Source organism: Pyxicephalus adspersus, chromosome 11, assembly GCF_032062135.1.
Source record: "Pyxicephalus adspersus chromosome 11, UCB_Pads_2.0, whole genome shotgun sequence".
NCBI lineage: Eukaryota > Metazoa > Chordata > Amphibia > Anura > Pyxicephalidae > Pyxicephalus > Pyxicephalus adspersus.
The window spans coordinates 40,625,841-40,642,519 of NC_092868.1; the positions used below are offsets into that span (position 1 = coordinate 40,625,841).

Here is a 16,679-nt window from a genome sequence, read left to right on the forward strand (position 1 = left end):
GTTGGCTTTAATCTTTTGGAATTTATGTATTTATTATTGTTTGTGTCCCCACTGGGGAGATTTACCATCAATTTCTGTTTTGGTCACCACCTGTCACAGAACAAGATGTCATCTTTCCAATAGGGTCACAGACAGGAGCAAAAACTCAGCAGAAACTACAATCCTTGTCTACTCTCACTCTACAATTAAAATGTGTTGGTATTGCTGTTTGTGTCCACATTGGAGAGTTTCCTGTGTACTTCTTGTCCCATCACTATCTGTCACCAGTAGCGGAGGTGAGGGAAAATTTCCTCATTAGGGACAACAGCAAAAATAAAACCTGACATCTAAGCCTTCCCAACCAAGATTTTGGACTGTTTAATGCATTAAGTATACATTAAGGACTCATACCCAACATGTGACTTAAACCTGTGATTCCTTGCGTGTTTATTTTTTCACAGTGCTGTTTAGCGCACCCTTAAGCTAAGAGGGTAATGCTTGTATTAGCACACAACAAAGCCCTTGCACTGATGTGGACAACACATGTGTGTATTTTTCCAAAGCACAATATTTTCCGTTTAACCCTAAAGCCAGATTTAGCATGTGTCTTTATTGGAAGTATTTTCTGTTGGCTCCAGCTTAGCTTCATTGGGAACATTAGAAGATCTTTTTGTTCATCATGCTAAGCTTAACCGCACGCCTCTGTGACCACCGCCACCTCTGCTTTCCGGATGTGAAGTGCCTGTTAGGTCACACGCAGAGAGCCATTCCCTGACCCTCCCTACCCAGGGGAGACAGACGCCCAGGGAACGCAGTGAACTTGTTCCCAGGGACGCATCGGATCCAGACAGGCAGGTTTTGCTTTCATCCTGTGTCGGTTCAGTAAAAGCCTCAATTAACTGCACATTAATTATTAAATCTGAACAATGCAGTCCTGGGATCCAGGAGCCAGATTCTGTTACCTCGTGTGCGGATGAAGGATTGGTAGCGGTCAAGATAATACAGTTTATCTCCTTCCATAATGCCCTAAACCAAAAAGAAAAATTTGGCAGGGGTTAGTTTCTGTTTAAAATCACTGGGTACAGAGGTCCAAAAGCACTTACCCCAGAGCTAGGAGCAGAATAATGTTCACATATTTGTACAAAAACACAGGACATTTCAAGCATTCACTTTACACATCTCCATTACACTGATTACATACAATTCCTGCTCCTGCTTTCTCCTGTATGGTACAAAAAAGCCAGGTATTGAAAGATGTGTACAGGATCAGATGGGTGCTGGATATTTGTTTTTTTGTATGGTGTCACAAAATACTCCTGATGAAGCGGACAATGACATCTGTGAAACGCGTTGAGTTATGATTTGAGACCTTTCTGTAAACAAACTTTTGTATGTTGGTTTTATCAGTTTTCCTTTAAAGGAAAAGATTGAATAAAGTTTGCTGGCATTTTTTGTAATCTGTGTAATGAAGATATGTAAATGTAGTACCTGAAAAGTCTTGAGTCCTTTTTATGTACAAATATGTGAACATTTCTGAATGTGTTTGGGATGTGGCATTATGTGGTAAAAAGTATACCATTGGTGCACAGAATATGTGTCCTCTAGCAACTGTTACACAAACTACGGGGCCACTACAAACTAAGTTAGGCCATTACAAGTGAACTGCACTGTTTTATAAAATCAGTGGCCTATGGCTAGGGGAGGAGTTTTTTTAGTTTTGATTGCCATTTTAGTTTGAGAACAGGGCAAGAAACAGGGCATATCAGCTTCCAATTTATCTTTTCTTTTTCTTACAGCAACTCTGTCAATAAAGTATAAATGTGATAAAATTGCTCTTGCTGATAGTAAATATTCATGTATCCTGCTTCCCATGCTGCTGTAACAAGGAAAAACATTTGCTGAAGACTCTTGGAAACTGGCATTTCTGGGAATGTCGAATTCAATTCTCATCTGCAGCATTCAATGGTTCTTCCTGTCATTCTATAATTTGCTACTATGTCCTGCAATGGCATGGAGGTCAACAGGAGGAACCAGCATACCCTGAGCATAGCAGGGTAGAATGACAGGTTAGTGAACAGACTTCGAGCAGCATATTTGTGTTCTGAGGCATGGGCAGCTTTATTACCTCTTACATCTCACAATACTTTTCTGACACATCTGACCATACCTTAATCTGCTTTTCTATCCAGTAGGATGGTGCCATCTTTGCTCAGTCATTATTCGGAATCAGCATCTAGGCTGAGATGCTGGCTCAAAGATAGCACAATCAGGTAAATGATGGTGCCTGTGCTACAAAGTCACAATGTTCCTATCTAATCAGTAGGAGAGCTCCTCTTTAAATATAAAAGGTAATCTTTTTTTCTTAAAATTGTATGGTAGCTAAAATCCCTGTGAGCTTTTTATTGATGTCCTACTTCCGGCCTGTTGTCATTGCAACAACAAATAGGAAAGCACACTGGGCCTGATTTATTAAAGCTCTACAAGACTTGAAAAGATAGACTGTCATTGGAGAACCTGGATGATCCAGCAAACCTGTAATGGACTTGGCCTAGGATAAAAAATAGTTGCCAACTAATAGCAAATGATTTTTTAGGAAAAACATTCCAGGTTTGCTAGAAGTTTTCCCATGATTGTGTATTTTTTCCAGTTTTGGAGCGCTTTAATCAATTAGGCCTATTAGGTCTTTTTTAATTAATTGGTGTTTCAGGGAGAACTAAAAGGGGTATTTTTACATGGCAACTGAACAGTCAGTTATAACAGACCTACATCAGGTACATTGTTTCATATGGTTTCCACCAGCCTGGCCTGGTGGCCAGTGGGGCAGCAAAATCTGTTGACAACACTCTTTGTATGGCTGCCATGGCTTTAGGTCATATGGCCCAGAAGTGGAACAACTTAGAATTTCTTCATTACTGCAAATTAATAAATTATGGCCACATCATTATACCTCTACCTACCCTCTCTAATATTTCCAAACCAAATTAAATTGGACCTCAACTCTTCCATAATGTACAATTTATATATTTCTTGGTGGACAGATAATTTGACACTAAAACTAGGCAGGATAACAAGTAACAAACCTATGCAATATTACATTTTATATATTTATCATCCTGTTCATACTATTTCAAAGTGGATTTAAATTTTAACCATCTCCTTAGGTTATGGTAAATATTCTTACATCCTTTATACCTACAGCAAGAATAAGACTTCTTTCACATCAAAAACCATATCACCTTCCGTTACAGTAACACCAACAACACTGGGAACAGAAATATCTTTCAAATTAGGTAACTTGGGAAAAACTGGATGGTCAGGAAGATGGCATCGTAACAACCTGCCTTCTTTAAAATCAGCCAATCTTTGTTAAAAAATGTTTAATCTGTCTGTAGTGAGAATGGAAATCAGTAATAAAAGAATATTTAAAACCTCTCAAGACATCCATATCAATGTTATTTTTCTTATCTTCTCTCTGAATTTATTAATAGTTTCTTATCTGCTGTAAGAATTTATTTATTAAAAGGTCCCTATCCACCGCTACTACTCCTCCCACCTCCTCCAGTTATTCTACATCATTTTATACTTCTGCACAAATTGTTCAACAAGTTTACCATGCTGTTCTGAGTAATCATAGGTATAGAAGGATGTACGTGCCTCAACAAACCCTTGCAGTTAGTATGTTGTAAAGTTAACTGCAATCTATTGCTTTACATTATGAGCAACCTATGGCTAAAGAAAGGAGGATACCACCAGCCATTTGCAGCAGAATTGCCAGGTCAGCTCTATTTCTTTATTAATGTTACATAGTGAAACCTATTGTTCTACACTATCGGCCACTTAAAGGGGAACTGTTCTTACAAAAAATAAATTGTGAGCGGTCTTGGGGAACTTGAATTATTCAGGGACAATATGTATGTTACCTGGTGTCTTGCAAACTTCTCCTAAATGTACACTGAGCTTGCCATACCTCTGTGCCAAGATTATTTGCTTTTGTGAGTGGGAGAGAGCTATGTCATCCTAGGCTGGCCAATAAAAATGATTGAAGATGCCAAAGCTGGACCATGTCTGAATGTTGAAGGAGTCCCATAACTAGAGGGAATTAAAGATGACTAAGTTCAACTTTGCAGCTAATGAAAGACATGTCAGCTGAAATTGCATTGCCGGATTTATCTTTTTGAGACAAATATTATGTTAAATATGCTTGGGAGAATGTCAGACACTGAGTGAAGCCATTTAAATCTAATTAAGAATCTCTCCCCGGTGAGGGGTATTTCGTTTTAAAACAGTTATCATTTGAACAGGTATACCAATTGAAAGATTTACCCGAATGTTTTTGGCAACTGTAAACTGCAGTAATGTGACTTTCATATTACTGCAGGGATAGCAATGTCATAACACATATCATAGGCAGGATTTCCACATAGCCACCTAGACCATGGCCTAGGGTAGCATGATCACTAGAGGTGGCATTATAACATTTCTAACTGGAATTGGAACCTCCTGCTGTTGGCTGACAAGATCTACAGTAACAGGAAGCACAAAGTGAAATTGATGGTCACATACAGTGCAGATATCTGTCCAAGGTGACATCTGTATTGAAGTATCACTAATTTCTTTCCCTTCCATTCTGCCTCTTAATACCTCCTCCACTCCCTCTTTCCCTCTATTCCCCTTCCTTCCTTCTATTCCCACTTCCTTCTTCCCTTTCCCCTATTCCTCACACTCTCTTTTCTCCTGCTCCCTCTCACTTTCCTTGTCCCCCTCTCTTTTCTTGTTCTCTCTCTCCACCTCTCTCACCCTTCTCCCTCCCTCCTCTCTCCGCCTTTTTCTTTCTCCTTCCCTCTCTCCCTCACTCTAAATGGGTTATTAACTTACCTGTCTGTCCTAATTCAGGAGAACCTGGGGAACATAAATTCTGGGTCAATTGGTTAAGTCTAGCTATAGGCCACAAGCCCTGCATTGTAAGGGTTTTTATTCACCAGCGTTGGTGATTAGATGCTCAGACAACCTGTCATAAAGTGTGCAGCTCAAAGTCTTGACTTAGGGCATCATTTTTCAGGCAGAAGGTGCACCACTGGATGTATCCACTCCTGGATATGCCAGTTATAGTTTGCAGATTGTGGTGTGTAGTCTTTGGGTCCCATATAGTTCTCTTTCTATAGTGCATGCCGTTGACAGTTCACATGACCAAGCACACTTTTTTGTGTGTGTAACCCCACATCCTATCCCCAGTTAACTAATCCCTGGCAGTACACGTAAAACTCCATGTAAATGTCCTTTAATGTCACTTAAAGCAAAAAAAAATATATATACAGTAATGAGTGTTCTCTATTTCTCCACTGACAACAGACAATGTCCCTCTGTTAACTGTCCAACAGTCCTGTAAGAATCTAGAAGAAGACGCAGAAGCAAAGGACATCTGTAGCACTGAATTAGTGGGCACTTGTACTTGGAAACAGTGCTGACAAGGTAGCTGTACAAGGTATTTGCAAAAAGGCTTTAATACAGAACTAAACTCTGTGTATACTCACCTGTCCTTGTTTTTTTGTGGTCGCTGCCCTCTTCTTCCTTTTGCTTTTCCTTGATTAAATCTTTGGCCATCTTGATTAGCTGTTCCAGGATGACATAATTCAGTCCCAGCAGGTGCCAGGTATGTGCAGCTCAGCAAATTTTGACAGAAGAATCTGATACAAGGCAGTGTACATTGATAATAGCCTGTACAACAGGTCTATCTACGGATGAAATCATGTACTTTTACTAAACGTTACTCATTACTTAACATGTCTTTAACATTTGACTGTCAATTAATAAACTTGCTGCTTTATAGAGATCCCATATTTTTAAAAGAGGAACTTTAGTACCACTTTAAGGTTTCCAAAAAAACTATGTAACTTTACTGGTTTCATTTGTTCCATGTATATACCACAACCTGCAAAGATTTCTTCTAATAAAAAGTGTATTCTGCTTGGCAACTTGAACTTACTTCTGACTTCACGTTTCTATTATTTTATAAAGAATGTTTCTACTACTGCAGTCTTTGAATTATGTGGATTCTGGTTAAACCGGGGTGACTGAATGTGTGGAAGGTATTATTTTATATTTATTTTTTTGAAGGTGTTTCAAAAGATGACACAGAAAAAAATGTGAAACTTTGCTCTCAGCAGATTCCAGAAGCATTACAGTAGTGTGGCAGCTGCAAACCACATAAGCTAAAGCTGAATGAAATTATTAGCAGTCACACTTTACAGCACAAATAAAATTTAGACTAGGTTCTGGGAATCTAAGAATGAAAAGCACAAAACATTATATTGCCCATTTAAACACTGCAGCTATAGTTGAAGGCCTCTGGCTTGAGCTTTCTAAAAAAAAAAAAAGAACCCTTCATTTACTTCTTTGTGGTGCTTCTAAGTTATACTTCTAAATTTCCATGATCAGGCAGATCATTATTGCAGAAAGGGCCAGGTGATGTCACTTCTGAATAAATGCGTCTTTCCTGCCTGATTGCTCCGGGTTTCTGGTGTCAAAGCTGAGCTGCTGATGCACAGTGTCAGCTTTGGTTGCCAAGAAAACCTGGCAGTCCTGGTTTACCTTCCATCTGCCAAGATGAATAAATGCTTGCAGTTACTTCATCCCGGCATGGCCAAACAAAAGGGCAGAAGATCATTATAAGAAAAAGAAGAGAAGAAAGATGGCAGCACCGTGTGCTGGAATAAGGATAGAGGAGTTGCACAGATTTAGTTCTGCCTAAATGCAGATGTGTTAACATCCATTGCATTAAGGCAGCCAATTAGAAAAGAATAATCTGGCGTTGCCATTAAACATGGCAAAAAGACATTTTTTGCAGTGCATAATGTGTGTGCTGCCATGCCACGTAGGTGAGTTGTGTTAGTGTGTTTGGTAGCCATTCAAAAAGAAAGTCATTTTGTTGAGTTTAAATGTGCCCTTATTTGGCCTCTTCAATCAGTTGTTCTACTTTAAAGAAGGAACTTGAAAAGTAGGTAAGGTGTGGGGTAAACACTTCAATGAGGCTGTAAAAGGGCGAGAGTGGGAGTGAGGAAAAACAGAGCAGAACAGAAAGCCAGAAAGACTAGTGTAGGTCTGATTCCCATAGGCTCCGCTCCTTCCATCCTCAGACTGACGGTTTCACGCATGACCTGGAATTCCACATACAACATGGGAATTGGTTTCTCTTTGAACTTGAATCTGTCAGAGCTTGTGGCTTCTAGCGACTCATCTCCTTGGGAAGCGGAGCTGCAAGAAAGTAAAACACATTGTTGTGCCTGTGTCTAGTAGACACCAGAAATGTGAGAATTCCCCAAGTGAAATCATAAAAGCCCAAAAAAGCTTTAGGGTTGTCGCCTTCTATACGACAAAAATATGGAGGTGTACTTTTTTTTTATTCTCACTCATTCAATTACCTTAAATTTTGCTGTTTCATTGCCAACACTAGAGAAAAAATCACAGTATTGGTACAAGGCCTCCTGTTGACACCTGTGTTCTGTTGAAGTTTTGCTCTGTTCATCAATTTGTGAACAAAATCAAGAAGGCTGAAATATAAGGCTCATTTAATTGTATTCAAAGATACTCATGTGTTTGTTGATTTACTGTTCAGTATTCGTTTTCAACAGTTTTGCAAGTTCGCTACCAGCAATTTCTTCTTTGCCTTTCAAGAGCTTATTTGTGTGCTTTTATTAAAGAAGTGCAAATTACAGCATATTTAATCCATAATCCAGATAACTAACCAAAAATCAAAAAGAATAGTATACATTGAGTTTCAGTCCCCGTTTCCTAAATTTAGCCTGATATGGATATTGCATGTTTTAAGTATAAACTCAGACGTTGTATTAGTTTAGAAGGAAGGAGTGAAAATATTCCTAAAAATAAGTACAGAATGCAGTGGGGGATGTTGGACTTTTACAAGATGGCTGTCACATTGGAAGGGTTCCATATACTCAGCCCGGAAATGTGCAATTCTCCGGGAACACACACACTGTGCAGAGTGATCCTCTTCAGGTTGCACTGGGGAGGAGGTGACATGAATAGATGACGAACTGAGTGGGCATTGAGCTCAGAAATTTCAGGCACAGCCTCTTCTATTGTTTTGGATGTCCCAGCAAAGGCGACAAGAGGAGGTATGAAGGGTTAGAATAAGGAGAGTAGTGGTGTCTGTGCTGGCTGGCACAAAGGTGCAGTTTTTGGAGTGCAGTGTGTCTGGAGCCAGAGTATTCCCAAAGTCAGCGGTGGAAGAGGTTGCAGTGTTAGGAAGTTGACAAAGAGATGCAATGTCAGGGTGGTGAATACCAGTGGTATAGGGTTCTTAATATATAAGAATGGCACCCCAATGCACAACTGCAGTAGGTGCCAACAGTTAAGATGCTGTACATTTAAAAAATGATGCAGGTCTGTCTTTTCTTCCCATTGCCATGCATTGGTAGGGTATTTTTGATGCAATTACTGCCCTAATGCAGCACACATTGGTATAGAGTAAAGGGGCCCTAATATTTTGATCTACACTGATGGCCATGTGATGTTTGGATTTTGAGGACTGAGAAGGAGGCTTCAATGAACAGTTATATGTGTTTTTTATATGTTTGCCAAATTATTGCCTTATGATTAGTTTTATTTTTTAGGAAACTTTCAAATAGCATCTTCTGAACATTTACCAGTCCTTTATCCTTTGTCCCACTGATCTATTCCCCTTATTTGTTGTATACTCACAGGGAACTGCTGCAGTGTTTACCTGTGGCTGGGTGTCCATTACTATGTCTATGAATATGCAGTGGCCCCCAAAGACATACATGAGTCAAAGTACTAATCTGTCTCCTACTCCTACAGAAGTCTATGGGGTTCTGCTGTGTTTTTGTAGGACGTGGGATCCAGACCCAGCAGTCTGTACATACCAGCAATAATCCTCTGGCACAGAAAATCTCTTGTAACTAATAACTTATTTATGACTCTCTACAATAAATCATGAGCCACAAATAAGTTTTTAGGTATGGGACACTCCCTGTGCTTATCTTGGTGCCAGTAATTATATCTGCAGGTTGAAGGAAATTGACAGCACTGTCACTGTCAATGCCAGATCCAGTGTGAGGGTAGAATAGAGTCTTTGGGATAAACCAAAGTGGCGCCAAACCTTGTTACTTGTTCATTCATAGTTGGGAGGTATTACCAAGCATGAGCAATAGCATTGACATTTAAATGTTGACCGATGACATTCACTACAGCCATGTTCAGTGGCATGCACATCTAGAGTGGTCCCTTTAGCAGGTAGGTCTGTGTTGCATTGGAACATGGCCTTCTAGATCCTAGCCTCACCAGCTTACACTTTCTCTTTACTTCCCGTCTAATACTTGCATTGGCACTGTAATCTTCAGCCTGGCATATCACATTACCATTCATCCACTTCTTCCAGCAAGGGAGACTGCATCTGGAGTTATATCTCCTCATGGAGACACTATGCATCACCACACATGTCCTAGCTTAAATTCTCCTTACCAGTTTGCCTTCACACACCCCACTACACTACCTCGAGCACAGCTGACCTTCATGCTCCAAATTCTACATTAAACCTGCACATCAACCCCGACTCTCACCACAACCTCCTGGTCCTCATTGATCTCCTCACCTCTCCCACACTTCACTACTTATTTCAAGTTCCTACAGCACCAATACCTGTTGGTACTCGGTGCTACTGTACTAATGTGCATTTCTGTTCTCTTACCTACTGCAGAACATTGCCTTCTATACTTACCTTGTTCATCAAATGGGTATACTTTTGATAGTACACATATATGTACAATGTGTAGTTCACACATAGCATTCAACAATTACAAGAATTATTAATATTGTGTATATGCAGCCTAAACAGTGGGCTCCAAACAATAGTAAATAAATCCAAAACCACTTTAATGGTTGACCATGTTGGCAAGACAAACCAGACAACACACTTCGGGGGAGAAAAAACACTCCCTCTTCATCAGGGCTAGAATATTCCCAGTGGTAAAGGACCTAAAGACACATAATCACCAGGGTAAGTTATTGAGGTTATACATAATTGGTTTATGCTGTCAAATTACCTCTGGAAACAAACCCAATTTCATCATCAATCAATTAACTAAGCTTTTTTCTTTTTGTAGCCAAACCTAACTGGTGGTTTGATAGTTAAACCATTAAAATTTATGGAAGCAATTAATTTTCTTAAATTTATTGTACAAGAACAAATGGCAGAATTATTGCACAAGTAGCTCAATTTACAGTAATCGATACGGCACAAAATATGTGATTTTGGCAGAAGCGATGAAGCTAATTTACAAAAATGGGTTTTAAATACAAATGAGAATGCTGCCTACATCACCAAATCCCATTCTATAGTTCATTCACTAAACTGCACTGCAAAACAGAAACTTGAACCTGATTGGTGCAGAAATATTTAAATGCAAGATCAGAATCTCTCTTATTATCTCAATTTATGACAAATAAGCATTAAACTTTGGAGGTGAGGAGGTAACAAAGAATAACGATACAAAAATGTAGTTTTGCTTTAAAAATCACTTCACTAAACACTTCTTGCTCCTTCTCCTCAAGGTAATGCCTCTATTGCAGTGTATTGAGCTGTTATTATGATGTTTACCTGTGAGTAGTTTTCATATGACCTAACAATTTTTCAAATACTGTATACATTACATCTAAATATTTAACATATCTATTTCCATCAAGCAAGTGGGGCTCTGGGCTTCTCTTTGCGTGCCTATTAAAGCGTACCTAAACTCAGAATGTTTACGTTACATAAAAGGTTAGACACCCCTTTTATTTTTGGTAAAATTTTTGTTTTTTTGTGTTTTTTTTTAATGCATCACTGGCTCCTTAATACTTGATCGAATGAATGGGAGCGCTGCTCATTCTGCGCATTCTCGAGCATCTTGGACATGCGCAGAAGGAGCCCTTTCATCAATAGGAGAAAAATTGCCAATTTCACACATGTGCAGTCAGATCGGCAAGTTCTTTCCCAATATAAGTCATTCAATATTGCGCCTGCGCAGTGCGAGATCGGGTGATATAGGAAGAAGTATGCGAAAGAAGAGAGAAGATGTCGGCGCCCTCTGCTCTGGGCCGAAGACAGATACCGGGGCGATGCGGGACATGATAGACTGATCTGTGGGATTGAAGGTGGGATTTTTTTGTTTTGGGTTACTTCAGCTTTAAGCTTTCCTTTACTATTTTAGTTAGAAAAAGGTGGTTGAGTACAATGTGTTAAAGTGCAAGCCTAAATTAACTCACATATCTAAATGACTCCTTTCCAGTTTATTCAGACGAGAGAATGAAATTTCAATTAGCAACTAAATGTGAATGCAAACAGCTTTTGCTGGTGTTCTACACAACCTATTTTTTTGAATCCAAGGTCATTGGTATATCCTTTTTTAAAAAGTATTAGCAAAAAAAAATGCTTTCCAAATAATTTTTTATTGCAAATGTTAAATAGAACTGAATTGTAGATTCTCTGTAGGAGCTGTTCAGACATTTCATAAAGGGTGCATTGTTTTCAACATCACATGCAGGTGGAAAAAAACAATATTCGGGTGACCATTTACTTTGAAAAATGTAAATATTGGTGGGAGAGTCATAAGAGAAGGAGATTGATGTATATCCACTAGCTTACACAGCACTGGACTATTCATGTCCCAAGCGACCTTCAGAAATTCTCCTCGATCTTAAACCCTCCTAATGCACACACAGTTTTGATTGTTGACATATTTATTTACAGTAGCTAAGTTGGTTCTCACAAAGGCTTGGTGGTCCACCAACCCAACCATAACTCAGGTGGAATAAAGAAATGCCTTGGGTTTTATCCAATAGGAAAATGAGGGTTATAGCGATTCTTTATGTTTCAATGTGTGTGGTCATCCTGGTTAGACCATTACTCCTCAAAAGACCTTGACTGCTCTCATTTTTCTATCATTGTAGTTCTAAGCACTCTGCACCTTTTTAGCCTCAACCCCGGTGTTGTCTGACCAATGCCTCTTCCTTTTCCCTTCCTCTTTTCTTCCTAGGTCCTCCAAGGATTTCTTCTTTCTTGTCTGCTTTAGAATTCTCTTCTTCTTTCTGTGTTTTGTTTATCTTCACATATTCTCCTTTTCTCTTCTGGTGCCAAAAGGGCACATAATTGTAAAATGGGATTTTGTACTTTTTCCTTGGGTGTTAGCTCTGCAGTTAGAGTCTTTGGAAAAGGTTTATTCTAGTTTACGTTTTTTAAGTATCACAATTGTTTTGAAGGTTTAACACACATCAGGCGCTCAGAAAATAATTGTTAAAATCTCATATGAAAATACACTTTTCATTGAAATCAGTTAGCTAAAAGCCTTCCAAAGTTTGAGCATCAGAACAATGAAACCAAAACATATTTTATTGGGAAATGGTAATCAACTACATCGGTTACTCTGGTACTCTTGATTGTTCAACATGTTCCATAATAACCTATTACACCTACATAAATAGTAAACATCTCAGGAATCTCTAATTTACTCATTATGAAGCAATTTAAATGCATTCCGATATATTTAAATAGATTACATCTAGCGCATTAAGGGTGATTTGGCAGCCTACTTAATATGCAGATTTTGTGAATAAATCTCGCTAAATCCACTGCAGTCATTTCAGGAATCTCTTCTTTTATTGTGGTGTAATAAATCATAGCTAATAGATTAAATTGCAAAATTCTTCATTGTCTCTCTAGAGGGTAATACCTTTATTCCTAAGTGAACAGATGAAACCATTTCACATATTGGAATCTCTTGTACCTAATAAATGTAAATCAAAGCTTTGAAGGATCGCAGATGGATCGTATTTTTGCAAGTTTGTACAGATCTACATAGATATGTGACCGCCACATGCCTCCATACGTGAGAAAATGTTGAATCGCTCACCTCAATGTTAACACCAGAATATACTTGTTAAAAATGCTATTATCATCATATATCCAATTTCACAAATTGCATACGTACCCCACAGTAGACCAGCTGAAACGCAGACAGGCTGACTAATATTGCTCATGTAGACTTCTCTGCTGGTGTATAAATTGTACCCCACATTTTTATTTCTGTGCTCAACTTCAGCGTCAGCAAGGATTGTGTTTGCAGGTCGTTTTTATTGTTTTTGAAGTTTACCACATTATCAAAAATAAAAACACATGGTGATGCATAAGGTGTAAAAATATAAGCAAGCTTAGAAATCTAAATTTGTGGCCCGTTTCATCTTTATTGATATGGACACAAATGGAAATGTTCATCAGCTTGTGTTGATTCTTAATCTAGATGCAACAATGCCCACTACAGGTGTCTTTTGTGAATGCTGAGGCCACTAAATCACCATACACATTTAATGTATGGGATATTACTAAAACCTACAGATACTGTGGCTGCTTTCCATGGAGGAAGGTGATAAGAATAGAAAATGCCTGCATATCTGTAAACTCTTAGATTGTGGGGAGGCTAATCAAAGAATTCCCCAGAATTCCTAAATCTTTTTCTGCAGATTTGAAATCTTCATTTCCCTGGTTCACTTGAAGTGTGTATGCAATGTGGGAGAGCCTTTGGTAATCTCTGTGGAATTAGTTGCTCACTAGCCACAAATTTACATTGTTAAAGATGAGGTGAGGAAGCCACACATCACTGGCTCCACTGGTAATGATTTCATTAAAGCGTACTTAAACTCAGAATTTTCACTTTACATTAAAGGGTAGACAACCCTTGTATTTAAAGTAAAAATTTTAGTTTTTTAAAAGAAAAGCAGCACCGCCCCCTGAATTCTCAATCGCCTAACGGATCAAGAATGAATGGGAGCACGAAGCCTCCTGGGATACCTACGGCAAGCATCCCAGGAGGCTCTTGGCTGCTCCTTCTGCGCATGCCCGAGCATCTCGTGCATGCATGGAGGGAGCCCTTTCATCATAATGGGAAAAGGTTTTTTCCCTATCTATGTCATCCGATCTCATACCTGCGCAGTGCGAGATCAGGTGATGTAGAAAGAAGAACCCAGAAGGGAGGAGGAGATGGCAGCGCTTGGCGCTCCCTCTGCGCAGGGCCGAAGACGGATACCAGGATGACGCAGGACCCGATGTTAGAAACCTCCTGACAGATGGACTGATCTGTGGGATTGAAGGTGTGATTTTATTGTTTTGGGTTAGATTTGGGTTTACTTTGGCTTTAAGACTTTCATTAAGTGGCATGTCTCATAGAAAGCTCTCACCCACAAGCAGAACTACTACCACCTGGGATCTATGGGACTTCAGGGCCTCCTATTTGATGTTGGATGTAATATAGAATAGGCTCCATGTTGTTCCAGAAAGTTATTTTATCACTACAGCAGACCAGAACATCGGGACCTCTGAGATATGGAGATAATAGTCTATTGAGGAGAATGTGGTGCCATCTCATCATTGCACCCTTTCCTAACTACATCAGGCTAATAGAGGAAGCTGGAGAAACAAGAAGATGTTCAGTATAGTAGGAATGGGAATCATACAAATAAGTGAACCTTCAAGGATAAAACATGGTTTTACTATAAAGCCGGTGGTAAGGTTAAGGAAAGAGCTGGGGAAAGGGGTGAAGTGGTAATTTGGAATAAGGTAATAAATGTTAACTAATACAATAATTCAGGGGTCAGGTGAAAGATTTGGTGTCCTGTACCACTTTTAGTAGTTAAGATAACCAAATCAAAATGAGACATATAAAATGCAACACTATAATAGTTTACAGCAGCCTTTCTTAAATGTTTTAACATGGGAGAACCATTGGAAAAACGCTCAGGTTTTTGGTTTCTGCTAATCTGACCTGAGAGGTCCAAATTTCTCATTGCTCAAGGAACCCTGAGCAACCTCTGGAGGAACCCGAATGGTCCACAGAACCTGGTTAAGACGTTCAATTAAAACATGAAGTCAAATGAAAATCTTTAAAAAAAAATAGGGCCTTTCGTGATAATCTTGGACCCACAAATATTGATCGAACCATAGTATCCAAAGGCTGTCCCTTTTATACATTCAGAACAGGCGATCCATGTCCACATACCTCTGTCCCTCATTGAAGAGTACAAACCTAGCCGTGGCGGCGTTCTGATTGATTTTCAACATTCTGCAGAAATCTGTTCAATATTGAATGGTGGAAGGCAGAAAAACGATTGATATTCCCCAATTGATTCTGAGCATACATCATATAATTTATTCCTGGCATTGCAGAGGTCTTATACATCAAATAAAAATGAGGGACAACCAAATCTGGGAAGAAGCTTAAGTTTAAATTGGATGTAAAATAAGTAAATTCAACCACCAATAGTTTTATCTGGGATATACCCCACCTCCTAGATTGTAAGCTCTTTGAGGCAGGGTCCTCTCTTCCTGTCTGTATCTGTCATTTGGAACTCCTTTTTAATGTACAGCTTTGTGCAATAGGTTGGCACTATATAAATCTTGTTTATTAATAACAATAGTAATAATATTATGCTGGTTTCTACTGTGTCTACTATGTTTATTTTCCTAGTAGTTGAACTGGATGGGCTTATGTCTTTTTTCAACCTATGTATCCAGTTATTGAATTGCTGCCTATTTGTGATATTTTAATGAAGCTAGGCAATAATGTGGCCAAAACATATACTGTGTGTATAATATATATATATATATATATATATATATATATATATATATATATTGGCCACATTATCTCCTAGCTTCATTAAAATCTCACAAATAGGCAGCAAATCAATTCAGTAATATATATATATATATATATATATATATATATATATTTATTTTTTATAAAATTGATAATATAGAAAATGTATAAATATATAAAATGAATAAAAATATATAAAACTGATAATATATTAAAATATATAAATATATAAAATTGATAATATATTAAATAAATAAAAACTATGAAAAAATCAATAATATATAAAAACTTATAAATAAAAAAATATATAAAAATCAAAAATATATATACATACATACATAAAATAAATAAAAATCGATCTTACATAATCATATGTAAAATGAATAAATAAAATGGATAATATATAAATATATATTCTTGTCCTGCACTGGTATTCATCACTTTGCGCGGTGCAGTTCTGCATTTGGCACGCTCTCCCATTGAACTCCATGCTCTTCCCTAGCTGACAGTTTCAAGTCGCCCTCTCGCTCGCCGTCTCTCGCGATCCCCCCTGAAGCGGCCCCGCCACACACTGCCGGGAGCCCCCGAGCCGCCTCTATCCGCCCGGCCGACAGCTCCAGACGGCTCAGAGCTCGGAGCCTCCCCCGCCGGCTCATCGATCCGCTCGCCTTTCATGTGACCGGCGCTGTGGGAGCCAGGCTTCCTGGAATCAGCCCAGAGAGGGTCAGAGCCTTACCGGCCGCAGCGCTTCCAGGCACCGACACATGGAGCGGGAGCTTGCACTGGCAGTAATCAGTGTCGGTGCGGTGACTCACAATACATTTGTCACGCTCGCTGTACAGCTGGGGAGGTGAATGTGAGCGGCGCCGGATTCAGCTGCACAAAAGTTGTCAACAAATACATCAGACGTGCTGGAGTCACCGCAGCACTACATTACCCAGCGCCACAATACCCAGCGCCACAATACCCGGCACTACAATACCCAGCGCCACAATACCCGGCACTACATTACCCAGCGCCACAATACCCGGCACTACA

General features: G+C 39.1%; 1 long non-coding RNA gene across 1 annotated transcript in view; it reads right to left on the reverse strand.

Moving 5' to 3' along the window:
- Window positions 1-880: 880 nt before the first annotated feature.
- LOC140341264 (uncharacterized) overlaps window positions 881-16,679 on the reverse strand; it is a 57,531-nt gene continuing 41,732 nt past the window's right edge. The window contains exon 4 of the long non-coding RNA XR_011922834.1: window positions 881-1,005. This is a non-coding gene — a long non-coding RNA (uncharacterized lncRNA). The remainder of the gene's footprint in view (window positions 1,006-16,679) is intronic.